Source organism: Petromyzon marinus, chromosome 15 (assembly GCF_048934315.1).
Source record: "Petromyzon marinus isolate PM22_M1 ecotype Great Lakes invasive population chromosome 15, UKy_Petmar_22M1.pri1.0, whole genome shotgun sequence".
In the NCBI taxonomy this organism is placed as follows: domain Eukaryota; kingdom Metazoa; phylum Chordata; class Hyperoartia; order Petromyzontiformes; family Petromyzontidae; genus Petromyzon; species Petromyzon marinus.
Genome location: NC_133681.1, coordinates 513866 through 532033, shown reverse-complemented (window position 1 = coordinate 532033; position 18168 = coordinate 513866). Strand labels below are relative to the sequence as shown.

The window sequence follows — 18168 nt, the reverse complement described above, 5'->3', positions numbered from 1 at the left end:
CACAGTTGGCGTGGGCGACGAAGAGCTCCTTCCCCTTTCCAGTTTCCTCCTTGTTGCCACTGTGATATGGTACGATATATTTTTCGTATTCCGTACTCAAATAAAATATACCGTAATTTCGTACCTTACCTTTGGAAATGTATTTTGTACCGTACCTTTGAAGAAATGTTAGTCCAGTACCAGGGCGGTCAAAATTTCGTTCCATAATTTTGTACCTTATATCATACCTAAGAAAAACAAACCTTAGACTTGAGGGATTGCTTGCAAGCAAGCTTATAGTGTATCGTTTTGTAGATTTTTTTGTAGAAAGCGCTTCACTGTTTAAAAAATAAGAATCTTGTGTTAACATGTTTAGATTTTTTTGCTCGATTTGACATAAAACATGAAAATCCAAAATCACATTTCGAAATATTGGTTAAAATGCTCAGAATTCTCATCCGTTATCAATGGTAAGTGGCATTTTGAGAGGGATCTTGCCTGCCGTTTTAGTCTTTTAATAGTTAATGTGTTACTTCCTTGTAGCCGACTTTAAAGAAAATAGAGTAGGAAGATTACCAGAAATGAAGAAACTTGGCTTCTGATTAATTGACTACCTGATTTGGTACGAAATGAGTGCAAAAAAACCAACGTGTGCCCGGGAGCTTCTTCGACAGCGAATCGTGAGGCGTCGTGCTGGAGAATGCGCGGCGTGACACGAGCACGCAGTGGCGGGAGAGCGTGCCGGGCATGATAAGCTCGCGCCTGCAAAGTGGTTAAGACGTGGCGGAACCGCGTCTTGACCACTGCTTTGAGCGTCGGCCGCTTGCGAGGGCTTCTCTGGTTTCCTCTCGTGTGAAGCCACACGTTGGTGGGATGGGACGAGGCGGGGCTTTCCCGGCGAGGTAACGGGTATCGCCACGGGTCACCGTTGTTATCGGCGTCATCGCGAGCCATGACCGGGCCGAGGACACGGCCGGTGGTCCCCGGTGAGGCCGGCGCCGCTCGCCGCAATCGGCGCTCTCCGCTGGAGAAATGACAACGAATATTAAAACATTAAAACCCAAAGGAGTGTGACACAGGGAGAGGGCAGTGCGCCCACCTAGCTGCCACAATTTGCGGGGAACAATTCTAAACAATTACAGGCGAGAGAGAGAGGTGGGGGGGCACCAAGGGGGGAGAGAGAGGTACAAGAGTCAGTGACTGTTGTTGGCAGATCCCCCACATTGCAGAGTAACATATTGTTCCCACTGCGCCACATCGTCACTGTTTCCAGAAACATCTCTGTGCGTGAATTAGGTGTTCGTGAAATGTATCTGAAATATACGATACAGCAGGAATGATTCATTCGTAATTAGCAATTTTACGTTCATGGAAAATCTAAAAAGTTAACCGACTTCACTCGGGGGATCTGGGGGCTGCAGTCCCAGACCTCGACTCTGAGAGATTTCCGCAAAAGTTACCGATCCTGCTTCGTAACGGTTGGAGCACAGCACTCGGCACGATGGTAAATCCCATAGGACGTGTGGTAATTGAAGCTGTAGCATCACTGTCTGTGTGCTAATACCAGTCGTGCGTCGCATGAAAACCCGGCGGTGAAGTAAGCGTGGTTAACAACAACAACAGAGCGCGTGGTGCCATCGGGCAGTCAAAGGAATCAAATGTACAGAGAGGCCGCCCCCCAAAACCGTGACAGCCCCTGGGTTCCACTAGAACTCATCCTGGCCCTGACCATCATCTCTTTCGCGGGTTCTTACAGCCGCGCTCAAGTGAAGACGCGCGTCAACTCTCCTCCATTACAACTTTGATGGTCGTGCTGTTCGTTGTTGAGTCCGCTTGACTCTTTGGGAGTTTGCTCGGCGACTGTTTTAATTTTCTTTTCGTAACAATGACGCAACTGCTGTCTGAAACTTTCGAGTGGTGGAGGGGGGGAGCTTTCGCCCTGCCCCCCCCCCCCCCCACTGTATGACTCTGTCGGCAATGGGCGAGGCAGGGAAGGTGCAGGGAGCGAATGAGACGGGCTTCGGATTGGCAGGGGCGCAGGAGAGAGAGATTACGCGGGGATGTGGCTTACATTAGCAAGAGTTGACGGGAAGGCGCAGCCGTGTTCAAATGTCATGCTCCCCTCCCAGAGTCCCGGCGATGCCCCGTACGCACAGTGCAGATTGTGCCGCGATGTTATTTTGAGAAGCACGTGGAATCCTGCCAAAGCGGCCGCCGCGTTCTCTGGGCGAGTGTTGCAGGACAAGGTTTGTAGCGATTGTCGAAAGTGTGCACGGGGCCCCCGAAGGTGGGGCCCCGGGATGCGGGGTTGTTATTGCGGTCATCGACGTCTACGACGCCGTGAGGGACTCAGAAGATCTCGGTCGGCGGAATTAGGGGGAGCGCGGAGATTCGGAACTCAGCGGGCGGCCGTGAACACCTGCACCCTGGCCACTGCCTGTTACCTACCGGCACTACCACCACCGCCACTACCAACGCTACTACCACTGCAATCTCACCACTATCACGACTGCTACAACACCACCACTACCACCACTACCACGTCACTCTCACCACTACCACCACCACAGATGCACGTGCCAGCTCGCAGCATAAACAATGGAGCACAGCAAGGATGCAGCAAAATACATAGCCCACAACAACACAACCGGGATACAAGACGATCAACACACGGAAGCGCACGCGTAGCCACACGCGCGCGGCAGCGCACACGCAATAGAAGCACAGAAGTAGGGCACGACGCACGGAGCAGCGCCCTCGCGTGCGCGTGACTGTGGGTGCGGGGCGGACGCCGACGGCGGGTGAACCGTGCCAGCGGAGGCCTTGGCGGCTGCGGAGTTTGTGTCAGAGGTGACACCACCGTGCCACTCGGCCATCGCATTCCGAGCACGGTGGGCGGGGGTGGGGGGGGGCTGATCCCCACCCACCAGGCAGTTTCACGACATCCACACTGCGGTGTCCAACCGGCACGCTGCAGGTCGCAGCACCTCTCGCTGCTTCTTCCCTGTCACTCGCGCCACTTTGGAATTCCCTCCTCCTGTCATTACTACCACGACCACTGCACCCTCACCACTGCCTTCGGCGCTGCCGTCAATTATATCCTTGCTCAATTCAAGAAACGGATTGACTCGTCTCGGGCGGCAGGGGTGTGTTTCTACGTGGGGTTTGAGTGTTCTCTCTCTCCCCATTCTGCTTGGGTTTTCTGTCGGCTTTTCTGGGTTTCTCCCCCAACTAAAAGTGCACTCGAAGCGTCGCTGGTTTTGGCCAAACATCCCCGTGCAGCAAAACCCTTCCAGAGTCTTTGAACTTGGTGTGGCATTCCTGGGTAAATTAGTTTAAATTATTATCATCAACTGCACTGTTCGTTGCTGGCCGTATGCCATTTTGGGCTGCGCTTAGCAACTGTGATTTAAAAAAAAGGCAGTGGGCAGTGCCAGATCTCCCGCTGGGAGCCAGGCTGCTGCATCCCGGAGATGGATGTGCCCCGGTCCCTCCCCGCCCCCATGGCTTGGGCCCCCCGAACTCTCTGGGGATCTGACCTCGTGCCACGAGAGCCCGAGGGGGTGGGGGCAGCTGCCTCCCTTGGAAAATGACCCCCGCTGCCCGTGGCTCCTCTGCCCCGTGGCCGGCGTGTGTGCGTGATCCGTTTGTCCGCTGGCCGGCTCACGGCTACGTGTGGACTCGGTCTCGGCTGGGGCGGACGTCCGCCCGGTTAGTACGGGGAGGCCGCCGCACTGCAATGCCTCGCGCGCTGGACCGGCCATCCGGAGAACACTGGTTGGACTCCATCTTTTTCTCCGCAGCAGTGGAATCATCGGAGCGACACATTAAATCCCGCTGCCACTGTTCACCCAGCGGCGTAAAAGGGTAACACCGCAATTCGTCGATCGACAGCAGGTCCTGCGTGCCGGGGTGAAGTTTGAGTACTCCTTTTTGGAGACGCCTTGCCAGCGTGGAGGAGTAGGCCAAACTATCGCCGACAAGGGCTCCTCTCCAGAGCTCGCTCTCGCGGAGGCTCTTCATCCAGCAGTGGAGTGAGCGAGTCATTGTAGGGCTGCGCCATTATCCTTCCCTGTACTCGGGAACAACGGCCCCCATTCGGGGCTTGAGCCGCACTCGCGCTCGCAGGCAAATACACGCGCTCGCACGCATTTCTGGCAGCGGGTCGTGGGCGAGTGGGCAAGGGGCAAATGCCTCTCTGCCCTCTCCCACGGCGATAGCGCCTCTGGTCGTGGCAATGGAAAAGTGTGGGGAGAGAGGGGAGAGGTGGGGAGAAACGCCGGCAGCCAGGGAGAGTGCCGGGCACCCTGGGAAGGATGGACGTGGTGATGGTGACGACGACGACGGTGGTGAGGAGCACTCCAGGCGCGTGTCTTCGCGCCTGGAGTGCTCGTGTCCGGTGTACCCGCCCGGCGATGGTGACGTCTCAAGCGGTTCCCTCCCGGCCCACCAGGCCGGCAACCCGGCCCATTGTGCCATGCCCTGTAGACACAATGACTGGACTGGGAGAGCGCTGAGCCCACACAGATCAGATCTGGGGTTTAATCCTGGGTTTCAGCTGCCTATGGTTAAACCAGGTTCTCAAGGGGAGTGGGTTGATGGCCTCGGCCCGATCACCGATGTTCACTAATAAAAAAAACCCAAAGCTGTAAATTCGATTTTGCTCATAATTTCTATAAATTCCACCTCTGAGAATTAGCGATATGTGCTGGACATTTCTCTCTGCCTCAGGGCGGGCAGGAAAGTACCACCTCCTAGTGTAACTGTAGATCGGTGGCCACTTCTGTGAGAAGTCCTTCCCCGAGACGATCCTCTTACATGGCCTGGTGCGCTGCTTGGCGGGAGTTCCGCGTCAATTTTTTGTCTCGCGAGACGATACCAGTGGCACGATCGCGACAAAATTGGCAACTAAAAAGACAAATGTGGCTGGATCAGCGCGAAAGGTCGCGGCCCACATTGTGAGATTGAGAGCATTAAGTTGGCGGTCCATAATTGAGCATCATGTTTGTGAGAAGTCAACCATGATTGTTTTAAGAATAACCTGTCATAGGAATGTGGAATTTTCAACAGAGGCTTGGCAGCGGGGGCGAGCGCCGCAGCGCGTTTGTGCGACCGTGAGATCGGCGCGTCTTTCTCGAGCGTTCGAATACGCTGTGTAACAAATTATTATTATTTTTGTTCCTGGGTAGTAAGTGTTGTTTCCTGATTGCTTATGCCTCAAGTACAGAGAATGGCTATTATTCCCCACAAACTTTGCTTTTGTCACCAGGACAGTAATATTTTGAAATTTAACTATTTTCAATGAGAAAACGGGCGAATTTCTGTCAGAAAAAAACAACATATTAATAAAAATTCAAATGTATTACGCAAGTAATACAAAAATGACTATAAAAGATTTAGACACCAAGGCTCACTACCCCAGGCGGGAATGGCCACAGCGGACCGAGTTCTCTGTGGGGAGGAACAACGTCAAATGGGAGCCACTGGTGGACCCCTGGAAGGTGCTAATGTCACCACTGCACATCAAATTGGGCCTTATGAAACAATTTGTCAGAGCTGTAGATAAGGAGTCGGCAACCTTCAAGTACCTTCAAGACTTCTTCCCTAAGCTGTCTGAGGCAAAGGTCAAAGCCGGTGTCTTCGTCAGACCACAGATAAAGAAGATCGTGGAGTACAATGAATTCCCCAAGAAGCTCACTAGTAAGGAGAAAGTGGCTTGGAACAGCTTTGTCGCAGTGGTTCGTGGCTTCCTGGGCAATCACAAAGTCGAAAACTATGTGGAGCTGGTTGAGACTCTGGTGAAGAACTATGGCACAATGGGCTGTAGGATGTCCCTCAAAGTCCATATCCTTGATGCTCATCTTGATAAATTCAAGGAGAACATGGGAGCGTACTCGGAGCAAGGCGAGCGTTTCCACCAGGATATACTGGACTTTGAACTCCGCTACCAAGGACAGTATAACGAGAACATGATGAGAGACTACATTTGGGGGCTGATTCGTGAAAGTGATTTACAGTATAATTGTATATCTCGAAAAACTACTCACTTCTGAATCTTTTGTCGTGATTTTTGTATTACTTTAGTATAAATGCATTTTAATTTTGATTCATATGTTAGTTTTTTCTTACTTTATGTGAACGAAAAGACACAAATTTGCCCGTTTTCTCATTGAAAATAGGTAAATTTCAAAATATCACTGTCCTGGTCACAAAAGCAAAGTTTGTGGGGAATAAACAGCCATTTTCTATACTTTTTAGGCATAAGCAATTACGAAATAACACTTACTACCCAGGAACAAAAATTGTGATACATCGTGATATAAATAGTGAGAAAGTGACGCCTCGTCGTGCGTGCGGTTAGCAGCGATACCCTGCTAGAGAGTTCTGTCACGTTTGTGCCCCATCGCAGCGTCGTGTTCACTCGCTGGTGCGCGCGCGTGACTCTCGTTTAAATTATGGAATTATTCAACTATAAAATGAAGTGGGAATCTTTTTCAGCTCCGTCTCGCAGGGAACAAGGAGGGATGCTGCTTGGGACGGCGAAGGGCTTTTGATTGATGTCCAAAAAATAAATTACATTCCAATTTGTTGCCGCAGGGAAGGATTTAGACACGGGTCTGGCGTGGAGCCAGGGAAGGGCCGCACGGAGCGGGTCGGCGTGACCTCGCGGATGAGACGAACGCGTGGAAACGCACAAGGACAGATATCCGTGTACAGGCAGGCGCGCAGGCGCGGATACTCAGACACTGCATACATGGAAATGCAGATGTGGGAACCTGGACAGATGGCCGCACGTGTGATTGTACAGAAATGCACATGTACGTTTGTGTACGTTTGTGCACAAATATGCTCAAACATACACAAACGTACATATGCGTCTACATCCACACTGACACAGACACATGACAAAACGCAGACTTGGGCACAGACTCGGGCACAAAGACACATATAGACAAAGATCCCCCGTACAGCCTAAACAGACTTTTGGGGCAAGTGCTGTTACTGAGCACCTATGAAGGCCAGCATGGCACATGAGGGGTGCTGGGTGGCCAGCACCATGCTCGATCGCCTTTGTCTCCTCAGTGGCGATGTTTACACACCGCACTAGATACTTATTTGAAGCGGATTCGACCTAGGGGAGCAGTATGGAAGCGGGTAGCATGCTGCGCTACGTATGTATGCGTGTATGTTGACATTCTTTTGCACCATACGTAGCCAACCATGCTAATAGGAGGTACAAACCCAGCGACCCGAGTTCAATTCCTGCTCGGGGAAATCATCAGTGACGATTATCTGAACCGGTCATTGTCCTCCCCTAGGTCGACTTCTATAAAGACATAGACACGAACACAGAGCACATACCAATGGGAACACAAGCTTGGATGCACTCAGACATGCACATATAGATGTACAAGCACACTGACACACAGACACTGAGGTGATCAGAAATGCACTTGTCCATGCGCGTCAACATGCCCACATATTCACGCACCCCCGTGTGCACCTGGAGGGAAGGGAGGGGCCTGGGTCAGGGTGCCCTGCCCCAGCACTGCCGCCCGCCTCTATGCACGCACACACAAAGACAAAGATCCCCCCTATAGCCTAAACACACTGTTCCGGCAAGTGCTGTTCGCGAGCAATTTTGAAGGCCGGCATGGCACTCGAGTAGGCGGTGTGGTCAATGTCGCGCCCGGCCTCCTTTGTTTCCCCAGCTCTGATGGTTACACAGTGCACCAGCTACTCGTTTAAAGCTGAGTTGAACCAGGGTAGCCCCAGGACCGTTGAAGATATTCACCGATTTTGGCAGTGAGTGGGAATCGAACACCGGGTTCCTAGCGCAGTTCCCCAACCACTGCACAATTACGCCTCACCGCACGCACGCACATACATACGGGCACATACACACGGGCACGCACGCACACTTGTGGTCGAACCAGCGGCGCGACGGTCTACGAGCACGGCCGATGAGCCTTCCCCCACCACCTTCCGACCGAGTATTTCAGGGGGTGAATTACCAAAGCCCCCAATTTGCTGCTAATTTGACGTTAAAGACCACTGTTGCAAGGACAGGGCATTGTTTGTGGTTTTATGGCCCCAGTCTGAAATTTGAACGTTACCTGCAATTACTTGGACGCTGACCCGGGCGCTCCATTGTGAGGGATAATGGATCTCAATTGGCCCTCACCTGCGCAAATATAGAACGAGAGGAGAGTGGCCAACGATACAGATCCCTCACACAACCAATCACACGCACGCACACACTCGTGTGTTCTTTTGAGCGTGAGGAGTGGTATCACAGACGCTTGCGCAGTGCGCTTCGAACCCGTCGATCCGAGTTAGATTCCCGCTGACTGCGTTTGCTTGGACATCGGCAGAGGGGTGACGCAGGCGGCCGGGCGCAGTGCTGGCCATCCACCCCCTCGCCTGCCGTGCTGGCCTTCGTAGGTGCTCGCTAACAGAATTTGCCCCAAAGGTCTCTGTTAAAGGCTACACGGGGGATCTTTGTGCGTGTGCACGTGGGCGTGTGTGTGCATTTGGGGGGGGGGGGGGGGCTGTTTGTCCAAGGTCACCGTGCCCCTCTGGTCACTCACGCGTTCCGTGCCTGGGGGAGTGGCGCCTCCCCCCGACTCCCCGTGCCACGTGTGTCCCGGGTGTGTCCCGCGTGCGTCCCGGGTGCGTCCCGCGTGCGTCCCGGGTGCGTCCCGCCTGGGTCCGGTCCGCACGGCGCTGGAGGCTCTCTCAGCGGGGACCTCTCACCACGGGATCTGTGAAATAACGTGCGGCAGAGGTGGCTCGTGGGCACATGCCCTGCGGAACGACGTGGGAGGGCACGCACTGTTAGCGAGCGCCTTTTTAGGTTGGCACGGCACCACGTGCAAGGGCGGCGTGACCGCATCACGCAGAGCAGCCTTTGTTTCCCAAATGTTGATGTTTGGACGCTCCGGTGAGTGAATTATTTTAAAGCTGAGTCGACCTAGGGGAGAGCCAGATCGGTTACCGATGACACTCGCCGCTAGTCTATATGGCTTCTCACCCGTGTTTTGTAGCGCAGTGTGCCAACCGTGGTAGCCTTTACAGACTGCTGGGGCAAGTGCTGTTGGCGAGCACCAATTAAGGCCCGCACGGGGAGTGGTGAGGCTCGCTCCAGACAGTTTCTTTTCCCCAGTGCTGGTGCTTACTCGTTTAAGGCCGGGTCGACGAATCTCTACACTAAGACCGGTGCAGATATCTGTCTAGGATGTTGGCTGTGGCTGGGAATAGAGCTCCAGTTGCTTTGTTTGTAGTGCGGCGCGATAATCGCTGCAACCACTACTCCCTGCATACACACGCACTCACACTTAGACATGCACTCACACGTGCACGCGCTCAATCGTACTGGTGAACGAACCCGTGCACGCATCGCGGTGAGGACTTGGAGCGGCTGGCAGCGTGCGGGTCGTGGTGCCCAGACACGGTGGTGACAGGGGGGGGAGGATGGAGGGAGGAGAGAAGAAGGAGTCTCGTTCAGGCCTACGGCCTTTGGTCACAGGCAGCTTGGGAGCAGAGGAGGAGGAAGAGGCGTGAGAGTGTGGTGGGTGCACACGTACGGCTTGCACAGCACACACACACGGCTCACGCAGCACACACAGCTCGCATACACACACAGGCCACACACACACAGCCCACACACACACACACACAGCCCACACACACAGCTCACACGTCACACACACAGCTCACACGTCACACACACACACAGCGCACACACACACACAGCCGACACACACAGCTGACACGTCACACACACACACAGCTCACACACACATAGAGCTCACACACACAGCTCACACACAGCTCACACACACACAGCTCACACACACACACAGCCGACACACACACACACAGCCGACACACACAGCTCACACGTCACACACACACAGCTCACACACACATAGAGCTCACACACACACACAGCTCACACACAGCTCACACACACACAGCCTACACACACACACAGCTCGCACGTCACACACACACAGCTCACACGTTACACACACACACAGCTCACACACATAGGGCTCACACACACACAGCTCACACACACACAGCTCACACACACACAGCTCACACAAACAGCCCACACACACACACAGCTCACACGTCACACACACACACAGCTCACACACATAGAGCTCACACACACACAGCTCACACGTCTCACACACACACACAGCCCACACACACACAGCTCACACGTCACACACACAGCTCACACACACATAGAGCTCACACACACACACAGCTCACACACAGCTCACACACACAGCCCACACACACACACAGCTCACACGTCACACACACAGCTCACACACACATAGAGCTCACACACACAGCTCACACACATACAGCACACACATACACACAGCTCACACACATCGCACACAGCTCGCACACACACACACAGCTCACACACAGCTCTCACACACATACAACAACCGCCATTCGCCACTAAGTGGCGGTGACGTCACCACGACGCTTGTGCCAGGACATGTGCACCTTGAGGCCACGTGGAGTGTCGAACGCCCGCTGGCAGGAGGTCACGGGGCAGACCCAGGTGCCACGGGTCGACTGACTGAGATGACTGGCTGATGCACCACCTGTGCCCCCTACTGTGCCAACCTGCTGTGCTTTAGCCACCCGGCACTCCGTTCGTTGTTGTGAGCGTCGCTCCTCCGCCCTCCGTTGTTGTTGGAGGGCGACTACCTCCAACTGCCCAGTAGCGTCCTTCACGAGCCTCCTCCACAGAGGCCGATCTTGACACCGCTGGTACCAGTCATCGGCAAGCCCACTCAGCTCCACGTCCTTCTGTACCACATCACTCCATCTCTTCTCTAGCCCGTACCGCGCCCGTTTTAGCCCCCTCGATTCGGCCGAACAAAAGCTGTTTCGGCATGCGGTGGCTGGCATGCGGGCTACATGACCCAGCCAACGCAGCCTTGCCTGCTGGAGGAGCTCACCGATGGGACCTTGCCCAGATCTTTCAAGGATTTGTGCGCTCCTCACACAATCCAGTCTGGTTAAACCCAGGATGGATCGTAGGCAGGCCAGCCTAAATGTTTCTAACCGGCGAAGATGTTCCATTAGGGGGGTCCACGTTTCGCAAGCGTAGAGAAGGGAGCGAGTGACCGTGGCCGAGAAGACCTGAAACTTATTACGGAGCGACAGACCAGGTAGCTTCCACACAGCATTACGCAACCGATGAAAAGATATTGCCGCTCGACTGATTCGGAGTGAGAGCTCTGCTGTTAAACTGGAGCCGGTCATAAGCACACTTCCCAGGTATGGGAAACTCTCCATTCTCTCCACAACTGCCCCATCACCGATTGGGAGTTGTGGGGGTGGAGTGTCCGATGGTACAAAATACCCAGGCAGGTGCTTAGTTTTGGTGGGGCTGATGGTAAGGCCCCATCTCTTAGTGGCACGCTCCAGTCTCAGCAGCAGCGTCTCCAACTCCTCCTCTGAATGAGCAGCTATTACCAAATCATCAGCATACATAACGCGGTTGAGCAATTGGGAGCCATCCCTTGACCACACCCGGGCATCGATCAGCCTCCCATTATATCTGTACCATATGGAGATTCCCCCGGTACAGCTATTGAAGGCTTCACGAACTACGTGGTCGAAATAGATGTTAAATAATGTGGGAGCCAGAGGACATCCCTGTCGCACCCCAAGGTGTACAGGGAAAGGCTCGGACTCCCGGCCACGTAGTTTTACCCGGGCCCGCTCACCATCATGAAGGTCCTTAATGATCGTGAGCAGAGGGTCAGGTACTCCAAAAGCACGAAGAACAACCCAGAGCCAGGCCTATTGATGGTATCATAGGCCTTGACCAGGTCAATAAAGGAAAGATGTAGGTCTTGCTGGAATTCCCTACACCTCTGCTGTAGCAGACGGACAGAAAATAGGCATCTGTGCAGGACCGCCCTTTCCTGAAACCCCATTGGGGCTCCGCAAGCCTCTCCTCAGCGTGCCTGGCAAGGCGATGTTGAATAATCCTTGCCAGGACCTTTCCCGGCACACTGAGGAGTGAGATGCCCCTGTAGTTGTTACAGTCTGTGCGGTCCCCCTTAAAGATGGGGACCACCAGGGTATCCTTCCAATCCTGCGGAACCCGTCCAGTGGTCCAGACTGTTGTTATGATGTCATATAGGGCAGTCTGTGCACAAACTCCACCCTCCCTCAGCATTTCGCTTGGGAGATCACACACACACACAGCTCACACACACACAGCTCACACACACACACAGCTCACACACACACACACACCTCGCACGTCACACACAGCTCGTGCACACACACACAGCTCACCCACAGCTCTCACACACACAGCTCTCACACACATACAGCTCACACACACACAGCTCACACACACACACAACTCACACACACATAGAGCTCACACACACAGCTCACGCTCACACACAGTTCACACACAGCTCACACACACACAGCTCTCACACACACAGCTCTCACAAACACACACAGCTCACACACACACAGCTCACACACACACACACAGCTCTCACACACACACAGCTCTCACACACACACACAGCTCACACACACACAGCTCACACACACACACACAGCTCACACACACACACACAGCTCTCACACACACACAGCTCTCACACACACACACAGCTCTCACACACACACAGCTCTCACACACACACACAGCTCACACACACACAGCTCACACACACACACACAGCTCACACACACACACAGCTCACACACACACACAGCTCTCACACACACACACAGCTCACACACGCACACACACAGCTCACAAACGCACACACACAGCTCACACACACACAGCTCACACACACACACAGAGCTCGCACGTCACACACGCGTGGTTGGTGGCGAGGAGCTGGCGTGGGGGTGGAGGAGGAGAAGGGCCGTGCATGGACGTGACGCTGATCCGTGGGCCACGCTGCCCTCGTCCGCGTGGGATTGGCCGCGGATGAAACGTGATGGCGCCCACGCGGTGTCCATCAAGCGACGAGGGAGTGTGTGTGTGTCTGTGTGTGTGCGTGTCCGTGTGTATGTGTGCATGTCCGTGTGTGTGCATGTCCGTGTGCGTGTCTGTGTGTGTGCGTGTCCGTGTGTGCGTGTGTGTGTGTCCGTGTGTGTGTGTGTGTCCGTGTGTGTGCGTGCATGTGCGTGTCCGTGTGTGTGCGTGTCCGTGTGTGTGCGTGTCCGTGTGTGTGTGTGCGTGTCCGTGTGTGTGTGTGTGTGTGCGTGTCCGTGTGTGTGTGTGTGCGTGTCCGTGTGTGTGTGTGTGCGTGTCCGTGTGTGTGCAGCCCATGGGCTTGTAATTACCAACACGCTGTTCCGGCATCGGCACATCCACACAACATCATGGATGTGTAGTGAGATGCATGCTGGGTCCAAGCAAGAACATCTGCTGGACTACAAAGTGACGGACCAGCGGATGCGAGCCCATGTCCTTGACACCAGGACCTACCATGGAGCTGATCTGCCCTCTGACCATCGACTTGTCATCTGTAAGATGCGCCTGCCATTTTTCTGCTCCGGTGGTGGGTGTACACCCAGGACCCCATTCCAACCTAAAGTGGCCTGGTCTCAGTTATCTGATGAAAGTTGCAAGCGAGAATTTCATCATTGCTTGCGGCTGGGGTTGGCATCATCCCCCACTCCTCCTGATGTCGAGGGTAAATGGGCGAGGTTTAGGACTTTCACTCATGCAGCTGCATTGGCTGCTTTGGGTACGTCGTCCAGACCTCCCCAGAGACCCTGGCTGACAGAGGAGGTGTTCAGGATAGTTGAGAAAAAGTGACAGGCCCACTGTCATCGACTACAGAATCCCACGTCAGAGAATGAGGAGGCTTACCGCAGCCTTCGCTCGGAGGTTTGGAGACCCGTGAGGCGCTGCAAGGATGGGTGGTGGTCGCGGGTTGCTGAGGAGATGGAGTCTGCCTCAGTGGCCCGCGATCACAAATCTCTATTTAACTCCATCAAAAAAGTAACCTGCAGCGCCACACCTATTACCATCATTAGAGGAAAAAACGGTGATCAAATCTCCGACCCCCAGGAACAGGTTTGCAGATTTGCTGAGCATTTCTGTGAGGTCCTGGGGGAGGGAAAATCCCTCAGCCAGGAAAACATCATAGCACAAAGTGGGGATGACCCTGCTGAGGCTGCGGTGCCTCAAATATTGGAAGAAGCCACCCCCTGTGAGTGGCTGGCTGAGGTGCCATCTGTTGAGGAAGTACTGAAGACGATCCGGAGTCTGAGACCAGGAAAGGCAGCGGGCAGAGATGATCTCCCAAGCGAAATGCTGAGGGAGGGTGGTGTTTGTGCACAGACTGCCCTATATGACATCATAACAACAGTCTGGACCACTGGATGGGTTCCGCAGGATTGGAAGGATGCCCTGGTGGTCCCCCTCTTTAAGAAGGGCAATCGCACAGACTGTAACAACTACAGGGGCATCTCACTCCTCAGTGTGCCGGGAAAGGTCCTGGCAAGGATTATTCAACATCGCCTTGCTAGGCACGCTGAGGAGAGGCTTGCGGAGCCCCAATGTGGTTTCAGGAAAGGGCGGACCTGCACAGATGCCATATTTTATGTGCGTCTGCTACAACAGAGGTGTAGGGAATTCCAACAAGACCTACACCTCTGCTTTATTGACCTGGTCAAGGCCTATGATACCATCAGTAGGCCTGGGCTCTGGGTTGTTCTTTGTGCTTTCGGAGTCCCTGACCCGCTGCTCACGATCATTAAGGGCCTTCATGATGGTGAGCGGGCCATCGGAGCCATTTCCTGTTCACTTTGGGGTGCGCGACAGGGATGTCCTCTGGCTCCCACATTATTTAACATCTATTTAGACCACGTAGTTTGTGAAGCCTTCAGATACAATGGGAGGCTGATCGATGCCCGGGTGCGGTCAAGGGATGGCTCCCTATTGCTCAACCATGTTACGTATGCCGATGATCTGGTAATTGCTGCTCACTCAGAGGAGGAGTTAGAGGCACTGCTGCTGAATCTGGAGCTTGCCACTAAGAGATGGGGCCTTTCCATCAGCCCCACAAAAACTAAGCACCTGCCTGGGTATTTTGTACCATTGGACACTCCACTCCCACAACTCCCAATTGGTGATGGGGCAGTTGTGGAGAGAGTGGAGAGTTTCCCATACCTGGGCAGTGTGCTTATGACTGGCTCCAGTTTAACAGCAGAGGTCTCACTCTGAATCAGTCGAGCGGCAATATCTTTCATCGGTTGCGTAACGCTGTGTGGAAGCTACCTGGTCTGTTGCTCCGCATTAAGCTTCAGGTCTTCTCGGCCACAGTCCTTCCCTCCCTTCTCTACGCTTGTGAAACGTGGACCCCCCTAATGGAACATCTTTGCCGGTTAGGAACAATTTGGCTGGCCTGCCTACGATCCATTTTGGGTTTAACCAGGCTGGATTGTGTGAGGAGCTCACATATCCTTGAAAGATCTGGACAAAGTCCCATCGGTGAGCTCCTCCAGCAGGCAAGGCTGCGTTGGCTGGGTCATGTAGCCCGCATGCCCAGCCACCGCATGCCGAAACAGTTTTTTTTTCAGCCGGATCGAGGAGGCTAAATGGGTGCGGCACCGGCTAGAGAAGAGATGGAGTGATGTGGTACAGGAGGACGTGGAGCTGAGTGGACTTGCCGATGACTGGTACCAGCGGTGTCAAGATCGGCCTCTGTGGAGGAGGCTCGTGAAGGATGCTACTGGGCAGTTGGAGGCAGTCGCCCTCCAACAACAACGGAGGGCGGAGGAGCGACGCTCACAACAGCGAGCGGAGCGCCGGGTGGCTAAAGCACAGCAGGTTGGCACAGTAGGGTGCACAGGTGGTGCATCAGCCAGTCATCTCAGTCAGTCGACCCGTGGCACCTGGGTCTGCCCCGTGACCTCCTGCCAGCGGGCGTTCGACACTTCACGTGGCCTCAGGGTGCACATAGCCTGGCACAAGCGTCGTGGTGACGTCACCGCCACTTAGTGGCGAATGGCGGTTGTTGTTGTTGTGTGTGTCATCAGTGGTTCACGAATTCGCGGCCAACATCAATGGCGAATATCTGAACTGGTCCTGGGCTGGCCTCTTGTACATCGACTCGGCCTTAAATGAGTACCTTGTGCAGTGTACAGGCATCAGCACTGGGGAGACAAAGGTGGTTGGGCGTGGCGTTGGTTACACCACCCCCTCGCCCTTCGTGTAGGCCTTCATACATAGGTGTTCACAAACGGCACTTGTCTGTCTATATGGGGGATCTTTGTCTTTGTGCAGAGTGTCTGCCGCGTGTGAACTTGGCCCCCACTTTATCCTCGGTGCGGCGCCGGCGCTCGGCAGCGTGCGGAGCGGCTGGCGCGGTGGTGGTGGTGGTGGCGGTGGTGCTGGCGGTACGCATCCACACGCGCGTGTGCATATGTGGATGCGTGCACGTTCGGCCACGCGTACGGCCACGCGCACACACGTGAACACGCATTCGCATACGGGATCTAGAATTGCTCGCGCGCATAATTGCATCCTTGTCCCTGGGAGCTAAGAACTTGGTGAGGGTGGCGGTGGGGGGGCGGTGGCGTGTGTGGCTGCTGTGTTTTGTAGTCTGAGTGGGTGATGTGCTGCGGGCTGTTGTCTGTAGGCTCATCGCTCTTGTACAAACTGTTCTCCGAGTGGCCGATATGTTACGACCGGTCTGCACGATTGATTAGAGCGCACTCGCATGTGTGCATGCGCGTGCATATGTGCACGTGTGTACAGTAGGGGGCCGTCCATAAATGACGTCGCGCACACAGGGGGGAAGGTCAGAGATGTGGTAGTAGTTACATTAGAGAAACCAAATGACATGTCTCGGACCGCATCCGTGAACACAAAGCAGACCTAAAACACGGTAGGACCAACACCTCGGCCGTGGCAGATCACTGTTATAATTCAGTAGGCTCACATGACATTGACTTCTCCAATACAAAGGTTCTCTGCCACCCATCTGGCTACCATGAGAGATTCGTTCATGAGGCTATCCACATATACAAACACAGAGACAATTTCAACCGAGAAGATGGATTCTGGCTTAGCAGTCATTGGAAGTATTTGATAAACCATTTCAGGTCTTAATTGATTGTTCACGCTTATGGTGGCTTTCAGACCGCATCCATTATTTTCGTTTCCCCCCTCCTCTTTTCCGAACATAGATGGACTCTTCCACCTGAATAACTGCCAAATCGCTCTCTGTGGTGCTAATGTTAAAAACACCGCCACTTTTTTCAAATTTTCTTGCTGTGGTTTTCACACCTGATGATGATTGCTTGTGTTGCAGTCGAAACGTCATGATAATTTATTGTTTAAATTTTTTATTATTTAATTGTTTCCCTTCTACGTGACTTTACCGAAAGAACCAAGGATTTGAAGCATGTTTTATTTTTTGGGGGGGGAGGGGGGGCAGAACTTTGTGACGTCATATTTGAGGAGGGGTCTGACTTTTTGTAACGCCGTGTGACGCTGGGGGGGGGTTCAAAATCGCATGACGTCCTTTATGGACGGCCCCTAGGGGAGTAGTAGTGTAGCGGTTAGCGCGCTGCACTACTAACCCGACTACCCACGTTCGATTCCTGCTCACTTGCAACACCAGTGACGATTATCTGAACCGTTTCTGGGCCTCCCCTAGGTCGAGTCAGCCTCAAATGAATACCTGGTGCTGTGTAAACATCGTCACTGGGGAGACAAAGGCGGCCGGGCGTGGTGCTGGCCAGCCACCCCCTCGTGTGCCGTGCTGGCCTCCATAAGTGCTCGCTAACAGCACTTGCTCCAACAGTCTGTTGAGGCTATACAGGGTGTCTTTGTGCATGCACGTGTGTGTGTGCGTGTGTGCGTGTGTGCACGCTCATCGGGCCGCCGCGTGTGACGATGGCGGACTAGGCACTGAACGTCTCCGTCTGAGTGGCTAAGCCCCCACTCTCCCCCGTCCTCCCTTGCTCTGCCCCACCTCCCCTGTGCTGGTGTGTGCGTGTGTGTGCATACCCGTGCGAACGGGAGCCTTAGAAGGAGCCTTCGAGCAGTGCCGCACTCTGTACAGCCGTGCGAGCGGGGCTTCGTTTCTCACGGTGATATCGCTGGTCAGACCGGGAGTTGGTGGCACATGACAAAGTGGA

At 54.1% G+C, this 18168-nt stretch overlaps 1 protein-coding gene across 3 annotated transcripts in view; it reads left to right on the top strand.

The window, feature by feature from the left end:
* The window catches only part of GREB1L (GREB1 like retinoic acid receptor coactivator), an 89960-nt gene that overhangs the window by 13257 nt on the left and 58535 nt on the right, over positions 1–18168 (top strand). The gene's annotated exons all lie outside the window — the stretch shown is intronic.